This window comes from Cheilinus undulatus, linkage group 16 (genome assembly GCF_018320785.1).
Source record: "Cheilinus undulatus linkage group 16, ASM1832078v1, whole genome shotgun sequence".
Classification (NCBI taxonomy): Eukaryota; Metazoa; Chordata; class Actinopteri; order Labriformes; family Labridae; genus Cheilinus; species Cheilinus undulatus.
The window spans coordinates 45,555,884-45,570,970 of record NC_054880.1 but is presented as its reverse complement, the minus strand read 5'-3'; the positions used below and the strand labels follow the sequence as shown (position 1 = coordinate 45,570,970).

General features: G+C 40.9%; 1 protein-coding gene and 1 long non-coding RNA gene across 2 annotated transcripts in view; one reads left to right on the top strand and one right to left on the bottom strand.

Annotated features, from left to right (window-relative positions):
* Positions 1-2,470, top strand: part of LOC121524461 (trafficking kinesin-binding protein 1-like) — a 32,486-nt gene extending 30,016 nt beyond the window's left edge. The window contains exon 18 of the mRNA XM_041809862.1: positions 487-2,470. The gene's annotated coding sequence lies outside the window, so the exon portion shown is untranslated. The remainder of the gene's footprint in view (positions 1-486) is intronic.
* A 2,209-nt stretch (positions 2,471-4,679) lies between these two features.
* Positions 4,680-6,153, bottom strand: LOC121523196. The gene is made up of 3 exons (XR_005993034.1): positions 6,023-6,153; positions 4,866-4,985; positions 4,680-4,770 (listed from the first exon to the last, which is right to left on the bottom strand). It is a non-coding gene; the product is annotated as an uncharacterized LOC121523196 (long non-coding RNA).
* Positions 6,154-15,087: the final 8,934 nt, after the last annotated feature.

Sequence of the window (15,087 nt, the reverse complement as noted above, 5' to 3'; positions counted from 1 at the left end):
GTATCTTCTAGAACCTTAACTATGTCCAGATGCCAGATAGATTTTCATACAGTACTGTGCAGAAGTTTTAGGCATGTTTGGGCCAAAAGTTGAGGCTAGAGTAAGGCGTGTAATGGTGAGTACACCCACCTGAGGGCCCCATCAGGCAGGAAGGAGGATTGACACAACCCTGGTCCTGCTCTTGATGTCTTTGTACATGACCAAGGGCATGGGAAAATAATCTGATGAAAACAAACAAAAACCACAGCTTTAGGGCGGAGTTATGGGTAGATGTGACGCTTAAACATAGCCTAGGGTACTGTTAGGGCAGGTAGGAGGGTTGCCACAACCCACCTGAAAACTGTTAGTGGTTGCTGGGTGTACTACCAGGGGGGCAAAAGCCCAGACAAAAGAAATGCTGTTAGGCTCAACCTTGACTGCTGAGCGACACACGTACATGTCAAATGTGTTGACACTGATTCTGGCTGCTCTCCCTCCTCTCTTCAGCCCGGGGTTGTGGAACATCAGGACCTGTGAAGAACCATTAGCGCTCTACATGCCTAAAACTGCTGCACAGTACTGTGTATCTGTGATTATACAGTGTGGCCAATCAAACTCTTCCCAAGTGGCATTAACATCTCTGAAGACACTGATAAAATCTTGAAACGGAGAAGTGAGTGGCATAGCATAATGTCTGAGTGTCACCAGTTAGTCCAACACCAGTTAAACCTTGACACCAGACGTACACATCGGAGAAAATAACTGATAAAAAGGTGACATGGGTCAACACTTCTGGCTGTGTATTGTACATCTGAGAGTTAAAATAATAGGTATTTAAGTGTTTTATGGTAATTTAAATCAGTGTGTTTCGACCGTTTTTCCTTGTAACCCCCATACATGTACCTAAGAGAACCAGAGCCCTCCCCAGCACCCAAGAGAGAAGAAAAAGTGACACACTGACACCAAAAATCAACATAGATTTGAATTCTTTCACTGACAAACCCTTAAAAAGCCTTTTTTTGCTTTTCTTACCAAAAGATGTTTGTATAAACTTCTTGATAACTGCTTTTTCAAAGTTTTATGCAATATTTACAAATTTAGTCCTGCAGTGCTACTCTTTGCTCTTTATTGTATAAAGAAATGGTGTCCAGTTGTGATAAAACTGCTACTATAGTCAATCAAACTAGCCAAGAGTAGCATGGAAGTTGCTGTTGGCTCAGATTACAACTAAACCCCCGCTAGAATGATGCTGATTGGTCCAAACAGTGTCTGGTTCAAGAGCTTTGTAAGATGGATTTGCGTGGAGTCTGGCTAATCAATCGGCTTTGCAGGGATAATGTCCTGTTGCTCATTTTTGGATCAAGCTTTGCATAAATCTGACCTCAGAGACTGGGAACCTACCCATCTTTAAACTCTAAAAAGTCTCTTTGGTATGATAAACTAAGATGACATTAATGCTCAGGATGTACCCAAAAACGATAATTTCCTGTCATTGTTAGCACACTGATGCACATTTGCTTCCAGTCTAGCGATGTCTCTGGATGGTTCTGGCTCTTGTATCTAAAAGTGTTGGCACATAAAACCAATTAATTGCCATTTCATCTAATTTGACTGGGTGAAATTACCCGTTATGAGGCAAATATCTCTAAAGAGAGCTATCTGTCTGGTGAAAAATCCTCAAAATATATCCCACTGCTGTCAACTTTCATCCCTGCTTTGGAGACTGACTCTGCTGGCTAGATGTAGTACTCCCACTCTTGCCTTTTTGGAAACGTGTCCACAAAATCCCCCACACATCCAGACAAACACTGACATACTCTGTTTAATCTGCCACCGCAATACTTGGCTATTTGTAGACGCTGTAGCACTAAATCATGCCTTTCTTCTTCTCTATTATTGGATAGAATAAGATCCACTTTTACAGAAAACAAAATACTAAAAACATTAAATATGCCATCCTTCCCCTCACTCTGTCCCCTTAGTACGACTCCTAATTTACTAAATTCCACCTGAAGTTATTCCCTGTGAGTCACCGAGTCCTTCCAACCATCATTGAAAGATTTTATGTCAGTATTAAGATGCTTTGGTTGAGTTTCTAATTGGCCATTAGACAGGGAAGCTGATGGTGCTTCCACTGAACTGGACGGATCAATAAGCTGCAGCCGCAGCTCACAGAGAGGGCAGAGACGGATGAGTGATGTGATTGTTGCTAATCAGCTGTCGTGGTCAGAAGCTTTTGGATAAATGAAGCAATATAGTGCCTCGACCATCTTTGTTTGAAGATTTCTGTTCTTCATGTAATGGGTAAAGGGTGTGAAGAGCTGTTTTTGCACTTTCATTTATTTATTTATTGTTAAAAATCCTATAATTTAAACTCATGAAATGATGTCATACATGTGTTCACTGTATATACAGCTCATTTTCACCATACCGTCAGTAATGACTAAGGAAATGTTATGTGTAGTGCATAACCAAGAACATTATTGTAAGTACTGGGAAAAGCATGTAAGAAGGGTTTTTCAAATAAACTTTCAACTGTACATTAATCATGTGTTTTCTCTCTGTGTTCTCCTCTAAAATGAAGTCTTGTGCACTCTTGAAAGTTCCGGACAGGAAATCATTATTCGCCGTTCTCCAGCAGATGGTGCTCATGAATTACTCAGCCCAGAAAACACTTGGTATGTGAAGCACTTTGCATTTAATCCGTCTCCTCATTGACGCAGTCTATTACCATCCACCATCTGTATCTCCTCTGCTTTGAGTGCTTTAATGAGGGCAGCTTATTATACCTCTATTAGCCACAAGCTGAACCAGACGTGAACAATAACCCCAAAAATGCCCCTCCAGCTGCAGGACAGTCTAATTGGAAGACATGATTGAAATGTCAGAGACCAGTTTTAAAGTGGGTATTTCATTCCCTAAAAATAATTTGTCATTTATTATACTGAGGAAACTACAGTTTGATTGCACACTGAGATGATGTATGAGTAATTCCAACCTCAAGTTTAAACAGGACTAAGATAAATCCTTGTTAGGATATTACTAACATAGCATATGGCAGGGGTGTCAAACTTAAGGCCTGGGGGCCAAGTCCGGCCCGTGGCACAATTAAAATAAGATCTTATCATATTTTTTATTATAACTGGCCCTCTGGTATGAGGTCTGCAGGTTTCCTCCAGTATAAAAATGTAAAGTTAACCTTGTTGATTTAAAATATCTTTGTTCAGGCATGAAAATTATAAAAAGTTAAAATAATTAGATAAAAGTCAGGATGTGGAAAAGAAAATAATTCTTGTTTTCATTTAATATTTCCAGTTTTGCATTGCAGTTATGACTCCAATTTATGATTTTGTTTTTTTTAATCTCATATTTTGACCTTTTATATTTAGAGTTTTACATTTTAAGTCATGTCTTGACATTTTTAAGTCATTTTTTCATGTTATTTTGACCTTGTAAACTTGTGATTTCAAATTTGATCTTATGTTAACTCATAATTAACACATGATTTTGAATTGTTGGCTTATTTTTGACCTTTTAAACTCACATTTTTAAAATTTAAACTCATAATTTGACCTGTAAAAATCACAATTTCAAAGTTTTTCCTTATATATTTGCTTTTTAAAAACATTATTTTGACTTTAATTTCATGTTTTGACCTTTTGAACCAATAAGTTTGAATTTTTATCTTAGATTTTGAGCCTTTTAAGTTATCTTTTTTACTTTTTTTAAATCTCAAAATCATGAGCATCAGTTCCAGACTCTATTTTCCCATAATTCATCACTGGTGAACATGAGGTTGACAGTTAATGGTTAAATGTTGACCCTGTTAGGCCCTCAGGTTAGACCAAAATTCAGAATCCTGCCCCTGCTGTGTTTGAGTTTGACACCCCTGACATATGGTAATGTTTTAAAGGGGACATATTTTACCCTTTTAAGACAAGTTTATATTGTTCTCAGAGGTCCCTAAAACATGCCTGTGAAGTTTGTTGCTGAACTAACACTCTAGTGTTGGATTTTTGCATGTCTAAAAAAACCCTCTGTTTCAGCCCTGCTCAGAACAAGCTGTTTTTGTGTCTGTGGCTGACTCCGCCCCTGACCACACCCCTCTCAGGAAATGGATGTGGCACTCCTGATGTTACAGACACTTTTATCCAACATTAAGGACCTGACTTGGATTCAAACCATCAATCTTCCAAAAGTCAGCGGGGTAACCCACTGAGCTATCCAGCATCTCAGCTGGCAGCTGAGAAGAAGACCAGGAGATGAGGGTGGAACTTTCTTCCAGGTGGGGTGGGTCAACCAAAACCTGGGGGTGGGGCTAACTCCCTACATGACATCATGAGGGGAAAATCTGAGAACAGCTTGTTTTAGCACACATTTTCTGAAAGGTGGAGAAAGAGAGACTGGAATGGATTTTTCTGGTACTTGAGGGGATTGTGGACAGGACAGGGACACATGTTTAATATGTTCCCTTCAATAGTGATTAGCAACACTTATCAAAGGAAAAATACTGTCACATTTCTTTTATTTCGTTTTTCTCATTATTTTCCTTTTATAATGGTTTGGATGTATTTGTGTATACCAAACCTTGACCCCTGAACCATGGCGGTTTGGGACGAATACAAAACCCCTTAAACCCCTAGTAACCATAGTGTGATGATATGCTGACTGGGACCCAGAAGAAGAGCATGAGCCAAGGTAGATGGTGAAGGAGTTTAATAACTAAGGAACAAACAAAGGTGAGTTGGCTGGCTGGTGGAAGGCAGATTTACTGGCAGGGTGTTGGAGGCACTGCAATAAAAAGACAAAGTATTAGGAACCAGAAGTTCAAAATGCACGGAAGAACTCACTAGTAAAGGCACAGTGGTGGTTGAGAGTCAGGTTACCCCTCAGTAGCTGAAGGAATACTCTGACGTCTGAAGCCTCAACCCAGGGTGGTAAAGAGGAGCTCCTGATTGCCTCCAATTAAACACCTGATGATGCCACTTCTGCTCTGCCCGACCAGCCTGCAGAGAAAGAGAAAAAAAACAAACCAAGGAGCCTCCTCTCCAACACTAAAGTTCAAAAACACAGGTCAACCATGACACGTAGCTCACACTCCCAGTCATGGCTAATTGCTCTATAAATGTTAGAACCTGACCAACATAAAACCCCTAAACAATACCAAATTTAATCTCAGCTTTTTTGACTAAAATGTCTTTGTTTTTTTATTTGTTGCTGTGTTTATGCATTGATTTTACTGTTTTAATGTATTAATATTTTTGTGTTTGACTGCATATTTTTCTGCCTTCATTCTCTGAAATCTGAATCTTTCTGTTCAACTTGTGTCTGCTTCATTTCTCTGTTGTCTTTAGGCCCCATCCACACGGAGTACTAGTATATGCTAAAGTTTTTTGTGGCATCAGTGTTTCATCCACATGGAAACAGCGTTTGCAGGGGCTGTTAATGCTACTTTTTGAAACCGGGTCCCAGAGTGAAGAAATCTGTAAACTAGAGCTCTGTCTATCCAAATCTCCTTGTGACTTTGAATTAGTTTTAATTTGTGTTTCTTGGGAAAATGTGATATTTAGTTTGTACTGTTGTTGGGATTAATAACACTAAGGAAGTTACAAGTACAGAGGGACAAACATGTACCAGTAGAAACTCATTTTAATATTCATCTCCCAGTTTAATGTCAAAGTAAGACACCTGGGTGTGATGAAAATTTTCTTTAACATAATTTCAGAATGTTAGCACAGGAGGCTTGGCATTTAGTCTGTTTTATAAATAAGATCAAATAAACTTAGATTATCGTGAAATTATCTTGTTTTCCCCTTTTCTGCTATTTTTTGTTAAAGCAAAAAGTTATTTTGATTTTAGAATCAGATTGTACTGGATTGAATTGGACTGAATCGTTCTGTATTTTAATGAATCGTCAGTGAATCGAATTGTCTTGAGAAGGAAAGATTCACACCCCTACTGTAAACGCTTACAGTTTCGTCTTCGTGTGGACAGCCATCTGCATCTTTCTTGAAACGATTACGTCACACATATCGTAACTCACCTTCGCCGCGTGCGCTGTAGAACCAAAACAACAATGGCGGACTACAGGGCTGTGTTGGTGCTGCAGAAGCTACTGAGCTTATCATGGCTTTTACAGCAAAATCTGATGCTCCTTTACCACCACTGTGAAACACACACACCATATGTTCTTAAATCCACAGCGGAGAACAACCAGAAGGGCAACTAAGAGAAGGTTTGGGGCAGTTTGGTGTGATCTTCTTCTCTCTTTTGGTTCGTTTTCGTGACAGCACCACTTACAGGCTTGGCATATGTACTACAGCGTTTTCAGTCGTTTTCAGTAGTTCTGTGCTGAAACAATCCTGTATTTACAGAAAACTTTTTCAAAACGAAACAGCAATATATTGTTTTTGTTTTGTGTGGACAAGGCCTTAGAGCCACTGAAGAGGAGGGTTATCCCTCAGTGTGTCTTCAGAGGATTTAAATACACTGATGAAGATAACTCAGTAACAGTTATTCATTAAAAACTAAGCATCTTAAAGTATAGCAATGCCCTGGCTGCCATAAATGTTCACCTACCCCATTTTGGTGAAAAAACTTTGGGTGCCTCCTTTTCTGTATTGTTTGGAGAAGTTCCTCTAAATCAGGGGGCGTTTCCCTGCGTTTCACACATCCATCAGAGCAACAAAACATGTGACATAGCCGCTATCGAGCTGCACGTGCGCAGCTGCCAAGGAATAACGCGAAACATGGAGACTAAAGATATGTAAGTACTCGACTTTTGTCGTTTTTGAAAAGAAAACAACTCACTGCTGTTCTTTGTTTTTCTTTTAACGAAAAAATGTCGTCAAGTTCTGATAAAACTGGCGCTTTAGCAGCATCCACGCTAAGCTCTTCCGCCAAATGCACCGACCTCTTGCTGCTGCCTGTTTACGTCACACCCCGCCACGCCTGAAAGTACTACCCCTCAACGCTGATTGGTCCTGTCACTTTCTAACCGGGCCCAAATGGTTCAGATGGGAGCTTTGCAAGATGGATTCGCCAGTGAAAAACAAGGAAACGGGCATATCCATCTGCTTTGCAAGGTTAGCGTTTCCCTCTTTAATACTGTGAAACATGTAAACACGGCAGTGGAACAAAAAAAGCTTGAATCACAGAGAAGAGGTGCTCTTGGCTTCAGTCAAACCCTTGTGCGTTTTGGTTGCAGTGAGAATCAATCCAGCAAATAATTGTTGAGTCAGCGGTTGTAGGCCGAGCTGTCAGTAGTAGTGATAGTAGAGTATGTAGTAGAAGGAGTAGAGCTGTAGTAGTATTCACCCTAAGCTAGTTGTATTAAACGGCTATAAGGCTATTATATTAACAACTTAGAATTAGTAGGCAGAAATAGCCCTAAACTGCTAAACCTGTTTACTGTTTCCATCCAGGACAAAACCAACCAGACATGGAAGGATTTGACAACATCAACAGGTCTAAGTACAAGAAATGTGTCCACATCTCAGCATCAACATCCTTTCATTGCCTGGTTTATTGTTTATTGTTTATTGGGATCCCCATTAGCATTGGCACATGGACGCAGCTATTCTTCCTGGTTGGACTCGAGGATGAAGTTCTCAGTTGCTAGGACAGGTTTCCAGATTAGCATTGATGGTTATTTCCTGACATGAGAAAAAATAAAGCAAAGAAGAAGAGTTGGTGACAGCTGCAAATATCAGTTTTTACTGTGGGGCTTATGTAAATGTACGGTGCAGTAATCTTTTACTGTCATTTTGATGTGCCAATCAGAACCTGGTCTCATCACATCCTACTCTTGATGTAGGATGTGATGTGGCTATTTTGGTAACAAATATCTGTTGTTTTGTCCCTGTCGTGTCCAGACTTGCAACAGATAAACGGACTTATTCTCTCAGAGTTAGTCATATGCAGTAGAATGATGTCAGCTTTGACTTTTACATAAAAACCAGAGAGTCCAGTGCTACACGATAGAGGTAAAAACTACCCTTAGAGAGCCAGTGCATAAATATGCAAACTAGAGTCTGGACCCTTTACTGACACCTGCTCTGGCTTATAGGAGGCCTGTCAAGCCGGTTGAGGAGTACAAGTTCCTGGAAATCATCTTTGACATTTGACAAGGTTCTCAGGAAATGCCATCAACAGGAGTGCCTCCTAAGGAAGCCCTTTGGAGTCAGTGTTTTGCACACTCCATCCAGGCTTTTATGCACTGAGGAGAGGCTCCCGTCTAGCCACTTTGGCATTAAGCCCAGATTGCTGCAGTGATGGTTCCCTCTGGTGCCCTCTGCCCCTAATAGCTCAGGCTTCTGGGCTGGACCACCAGGTCCTGGAAGAGTCCTGGTTATGCCAAACTTCTTCCATTTGAGAATTATGGAGGCAACTGTCCTCTTGGCATCTTTCAGTGCAACAGAACTTTTTTGTAGCCCTCCCCAGATCTGTGCCTGTCAACAATCCTGTTGGTGGTGGCAGCATCATGTTGTGGGGATGCTGCTTGGCAGCTGGCCCTGGAAGGCTTGTAAAGGTAGAGGGTAACATGAATGAAGACAATCTTATTCAGTCTGAAAGAGAACCCCAGCTTGGGAGGAGATTTATTTTCCAGAAGGACAATGACCGGAAGCATACAGAAAAGAATAGAGTAAAATTTCGGTGTGAGCCTGACAGAGACCTATCCACGCAGACTCAGAGCTGTGATTGCATCCAAAGGTGACTCTACTAAATACAATCTTATGTTTAAAAAAAAAAACCAAATGATATCGGCCATGACTGAGTTATAAAATAGATGAAGAATAGATCCAAAGGGGTTATTACCTTTTATAGGCACTGTACTTGTTTTATAAAGCCTAATGAGTGAAGCAGACGTCATGTTGGTAGCTTGTCGTCAGAGAGAAGCCTTCTAAACTTGCTGTCGCTGCTGCTGCTGCAAACAGTGCTTTCTCTGGATGTATACTATGGGTGTGAGACTCTAGTGCAGCAGATGGCTCGTAACAACGATACGGGGATGGCAGCAAAACAAAAACATAAAAACTCCAGAAAGGATAGAAAGTGAGTAAAATGATTAATGGGATAGAGAGAAAGGATGAGAGGTGAGCTCTGTGTTCTGAATCTTTCAGTGCTTGAAATGTAATGTGCCATCTGAATAGCTTTGAATATTCATGGGCTGTTTCGTCATGATATTACCAGGTGAAAGCATTAATAAGGTGGAAGAACTGGTCTTCCCATCGAGGCCCTCTATGACCCATTTGGGCATTCATAGAAGATTCATGCTGAATGTAGAAAGTGAGATTGACTTGATAAATTAGATTTAAATCATCCTCACATGGTTCTTTTAACGCTAATTAAGTTTTCCAGGATTTAAAAGTCATTTGTGTCAAATGCTGCTCTGAGATCTAACAGGGCAAGTAGAGACAAGTCCTATCAGAAGAAATGAGCTTTTATTTATGTCTTTGACCAGGGCTGTGGTCGACTGATTGTTGTGAAACTTACTTTTTCACCGCTGCTTCTCATCATTATGGATAGTAGTGAGAAATGGGACTTGTACCAAACGGCCCTACAGATGTTTGCAGTGGTCAGCTCAAGTCAAAAGAAGAAAGAGGGAGAAAAAGAAAAGACCTTTATAGAGGAATGCAGGCAAAACAACCCTTCTCATCCTCACTGATCTGAGCACCAGTGGTCACTTTGACAGAAATCTTTAGTCCACATTTTAGGTGGCTTTTACACTAGGGGCCCAGTCCCAGATCTGAGTGCATTTGAGCCCCAAATCTGGTTTATTGTGGTCAGTGTGAATGCAAACAAACTGTGCCAGGGCCCACTTGGGGAGGTGGTCTCAAGTGGACTCTGGCCCGATTTGCATGAGATGTGAATGCAACCACGCATTGTCATATAGCTCATACGACACTCTGTCTCCTGTTCTTTGTTCTTCGTTTAAAGAAGAAATGTTGTCAAATTCTGATAAAACTGGCGCTTTAGCAGCATCCACGCTAGTCTCTTCTTCCATAATTGCGCTGGCCTCTTGTTGCTGCTTTCTTACGTCTCAACTCTGCCGCGCCTGAAAGTACTGTCCCTTGTCGCTGATTGGTCCTGTCACTTTCTAACCGGGTCAAAACTGTTCAGATGGGAGCTTTGCAAGATGGATTCACCAGTGAGAAACACGGAAACAGGCGAATCCATCTGCTCTGCAAGGTTAACTGGATGCATGATGGGAAATAATCTCAAAAGGAGTCATATTCTAGTCTTGTAGTTGGTGACCCACAGTCTTTGCAAAATCTGAGTCTGAGACTAAAAACTCAACGGCTTGCTGGCTGATTGTCTTTAGATGTGAGAGGGTCTCAGATGTCAGTCTTTTTAGTCTTTAAACAGTTTTAGTAAAGTCCTCTGGTGTATGGCTGGCACTAGTCTCATCTCCCTCATGGTACAAAAAGGTTGTTGACTAGTTTAGTCATACTTTAGTAAACATAATACACATTGCTGTTGGTGGCCTTTGGCACCATCCCCCACATTATAATCCTTGACAGACTGGGCTGGTTTGGAATAACAAACACGCTCACAGAATGATTGAAATCATATTCCTCAGCCACACTCAGTTCACCAAACCAAGTCTTTCCGATCCTAGCTTTTTCCAGCCTCTAGGTGTTCCTCAGGGCTCTGTCCTTGGGCCTCTTCTGTGCATTGCTTATTTTCTTCCTCTTGGCCATAGTTTCCATGAATTTAACATTAATTTAATTGCTGTGCCAATGACACCCAGCTCTACCAAGGCCTGGAATGGCTAATCTGGAGAATCGGTAGAATTCGGGGGATTTGGGCCATGTAAATAACTAGATCATCCAGACTGCACTCACGAGCTGTGGGCATGAGCGCTCATTGTTTGAGCAGTGTTTTCTCGTCTGCATCTCTTTCTCTCTCTCACTGCATCTCCCAACATTAATGTTTTATGTCCATAAGCCAATCAGCGCGCTGAGTCAAGGTGGTCTGTCTGACTGGAAATGTAAGTTTATTTGTTTTGTTTTTTTTGTTTATTTCCTTAAAAACAGCTAATCCCTCCACCCAAAGAAACTAAAAATCATTATAAACAGAAAAGATGGACCATAAAAGAAGAGGTAGATCATTAAAGCTAGATAAATATCAGGAAGCTTTAGAAGCACACTCCCACAATAAAGTGGACTGGACTGAGTCATCCCACTCCTGCCCTGGCTCTACCTGTCAACAGAACCTGGCTTCACCCTGCCACCCGCCTTCCTTCCTGGTTTTCTACTGGTATTATATCCTGGTTTTCCTGCAACTTTCCTGAAGTCAGCACTGATAAAACTGACATTTTTCTCATTGGCACCAAATCCGACTCAACACAATCTGACATTTTTCCCTGACAACAGATCATTCCTCAGCTTTTCCTTCTCAAGGTTAAGGGTCTGGATGTTCTTTTTGACAGCACACACCACTGCTACTCCCATACTTCCAACCATGCAACACTGACGTCTGTCACTTGCATCAACAGTGCTGCTTTTCTACATCACACCCTGTTCACTTCTCTCAACAACTACTGTAGCAGAATTCTGCCACTCCCAACGTCTCCAGAGCACCCTCCAATAATCCACAGATCACGTCTCTGCTATTCTCCAGCAGCTGAGAACAGGAGAACAGGCCAGCTATCCCCTCGTACTGAAGATTCTTCTCCTCCCCTTTAAGGCCCTGCTAAACCTGGTTTCTCTATACCCCTCTGAACTCCTACACATCAGTTCACTCTCCCATACCCTCAGGTCTTCTTCTTCTTCTTCCCTCCACCTCACTGCACCATTCGCCCGCTGGACCATCGTGGGATTTGGAGCATTCGGCCGCTTCGCTCTTGCCTCTGGAACACTCTCCTATCAGACATCCATGATAACGTTTCTCTCTACATTGTCAGACCCTGTCTCCCAAAACACATCTTTAAAAAAATGGCATGTTGTAACCCACATGGGTATCGAACCCATCTATGTCATGTGAGGTAATTGCCGTGCCCTGTCACACGATGGTGCGCTAGCCCTGTTGTGAGTTGTTATCGCTGAGCACTTTCTGAGACTTGCACGAGGCGCTGACGGAAGTCACTGCTCGTGAGTGAGCTGACGAATCCTGGTATGAAACATGATGTAAAACTCATAAACTGATTAATCCTTGAATAGTGTTGACAAATCTCTTGTTATCAGGAGAGAGTCTTGAGGGTTGTAAGGAGGAAGAGGAGCCGTTTCAACCATATAAGATTCTACTGGACTCCGGTAAGAGCAGTGCTACCTCAGAGGCTAAGCCTTGTTATTAGCTTGTTGATGTTAGCTCATATGAAAATGCTGCTTACTGTGATGCTTTCATAAAACCAGTCGGAGTTACAGATATGTTGTCCAATGTTTTAACCCACCGTGGTACTGTTGTATCATTGTGTTATATGAAAATATGACTTTAAAAGAGATCGCTAGCCACCGTGCTAACGCTAATGCGGCTAGTGCCGTTAAGCAAGCGGCGCTAAGCTAGCGCCGTTAAGCTAGATCAGTATAGTATTTAACCTGGTATTCAACACAGGTGCTAATGGTGTAGCTGGCTAAGCTATCATGCCACCACCATATTAATGAGGGGGACAGAGATTGAGTATGATGCCAGGTTATAATAATATTGTTTTGGAGTACCGTTTTGTGTACATAGTGTGATTTATCTCATTGGGGTTATTTCAATACCCATGTTGTGTAATAAAATGGATGATACAGTTCATTTATAGTTAAAAAGATAAATATTGGTTAAAAAGAAGCTGTTAGAAATATGAATACTGCTTATAAAGATAAATAAGTTTACTTAAAATACAAGTTCATGATAAATAATTGTGTTAAAATATTTCTTGTGTAAATGTAAACATCATCATTGACAATGATTGAAGCAGTGCATGTCCTGCAGATGGATATGTTTATGCAGAGAATCAGAGTAGGAGTAGTAGAAAGTCGTGTAATGAATATTGATACTGTAGTAATTGAAATGTTTTTCTGCACCATGTGTGTAGATTGGTTTTATGCTGGACCAGGGATTGATCGGTACGGTTCTGGACCTTTGGCGGTTCAGTGGCGAGCCAGGAAATCGACAGCGAACGGAGCTCAGGATCCACTCCAAGGACTACAGACATCTACTCACTTCACTTTGACACAGATAAGAGCGTTCATCACAAAAACCTACCCGGGTAGTAGTTAGACAAACTTATACACATAACACAGGACTGAACTCTATCTTTTGATACAGAAGAACGGACACTCGTTGAAACTTTTGTTTTATTTTATTTTGGTGTGAAAGAGCTCTATTTTTGTTTTTTTCCTAATTCCATGCATTCCAAGCTAATAGTTGTTGGAAGAAATAAATGATCACTGTTCAACTTCCAGTCAGAGTCCAACATTCGTAACCTAGAAGAATGTGGGTTGCTTTCTTCCTTTGAGGTTAGGGGCGCTACAATGTTATTATTTTTCTTGTTGGTATACCTGCACAATGTTTTGATTCATGGTTAATTTTAGTACCATTTACAATATAGTACGCTACAATGCACCTTATTCACTATGTAGTGTACTATATTCACTAAATAGTACACTATATAGTAAATATAGTAGACTACAGTGCACCATATTCACCATAAAGTGTACTATATTCACTATATAGGGTACTATATTCACTAAATAGTGCACTATGTAGTGACTATAGTGCACTATATTCACCAAACTGTGCACTATATAGTGACTATAGTAAACTACAGTGCACCATATTCACCGCGGTGTGTACTGTATTCACTTTATAGTGTACTATATAGTGAATATAGTACACTATATGGTGACTATGGTGTGACTACGGTGTGAAAGTGCTTTGAGTTGTCAGGTGACTAGAAAAAACACTGTACAAGCTCAAGTCCATTCAATACATTCAAGCATGGCTGAAAAATCCTGTTGTTTTGGTAGAATTGGTTCAGTTTAATCCACTTACCTGTGTTTTTCTATCTTTGGCTAGCTCAGCCTATGACTAAGAATAACATTTATTTATCAGTATTAGTGTTTGGTAACAGATGTTATCTCAGAGATCCAACAATGATCCTTCAAGAGCAAAGCACATAACAAAGTTAGAGTGGAGAGGAAAACACTGCCTTTTATCAGGCAGAAACCTCTAGAAGGACCATGTTAAACAATCATCTGTTGTGACTGTTTGACTTGAAGAAAGAAACATGGGAAGAGACAAACAGACAAACAACAACACAGAAACAGCTGTGACAGATGGATTTAAAGCTACAGTGGCAGTAATAATGGTAAAAGTACAGCATGAGTGGAATTAGCAGGACAACAATCATCAGATCAATTAGATATTAACGACTATAATCACAGTAAAACAGAGGACGGCCTGATGTTAAGCAGCTCTTAGATTCAATTGAACATTACTGAAAAGGTGAAAACAGATTTTTACAAAGTAATGCCAACCAAATAACACAATCTAATGGGAAATAAGTGACTACATAAATATTCCCCCCTTCTAGTCAGTATTTAGTAGAGCCACCTTAGGCTGCAGTCTCAGCTCTGAGTCTGTGTGGATAGGTCTCAGTCAGGCTCAAACATCTGGACTCTGGAATTTTTCTCCTTTCTTCTTTGTTAAAGTTCTGTCAGGTTGCCCAGGGATCAGGCACAAACAGCCCTTTTTTCAAGTCCAGCCACAAATTCTCTATGGGATTGAGGTCTGGGCTTTGACTGAGCGCTCCAGAACATTCCCTTTGTTGTCTTTAAACCATTGCTGTGTAGCTTTCTGAATGCTTCTGGTCGTTGTCTTGCTGGAAAATAAATCTTCTCCCAAGCTGTAGTTCTCTGTCTGACTGAATCAGATTGTTCTCCAAGATTTTCCTGTATTTTGCCACATTCATTTTACCATCTACCTTTCCAAGGCCAGCTGCTGAGAAGCATCCCCACAGCATGATGCTGCCACCAACATGCTTCACAGTACGGATGGTGTGTTTGTGGTGATGTCAGTGTTTGGTGTCGTATCTGATGGCCTAAATGCTCCATTTTGGTCCCAAAGAACTTTCTCCCTCTTGACCATGGAGTCTCCCACAGTCCCTCTGGTGAACTCTAG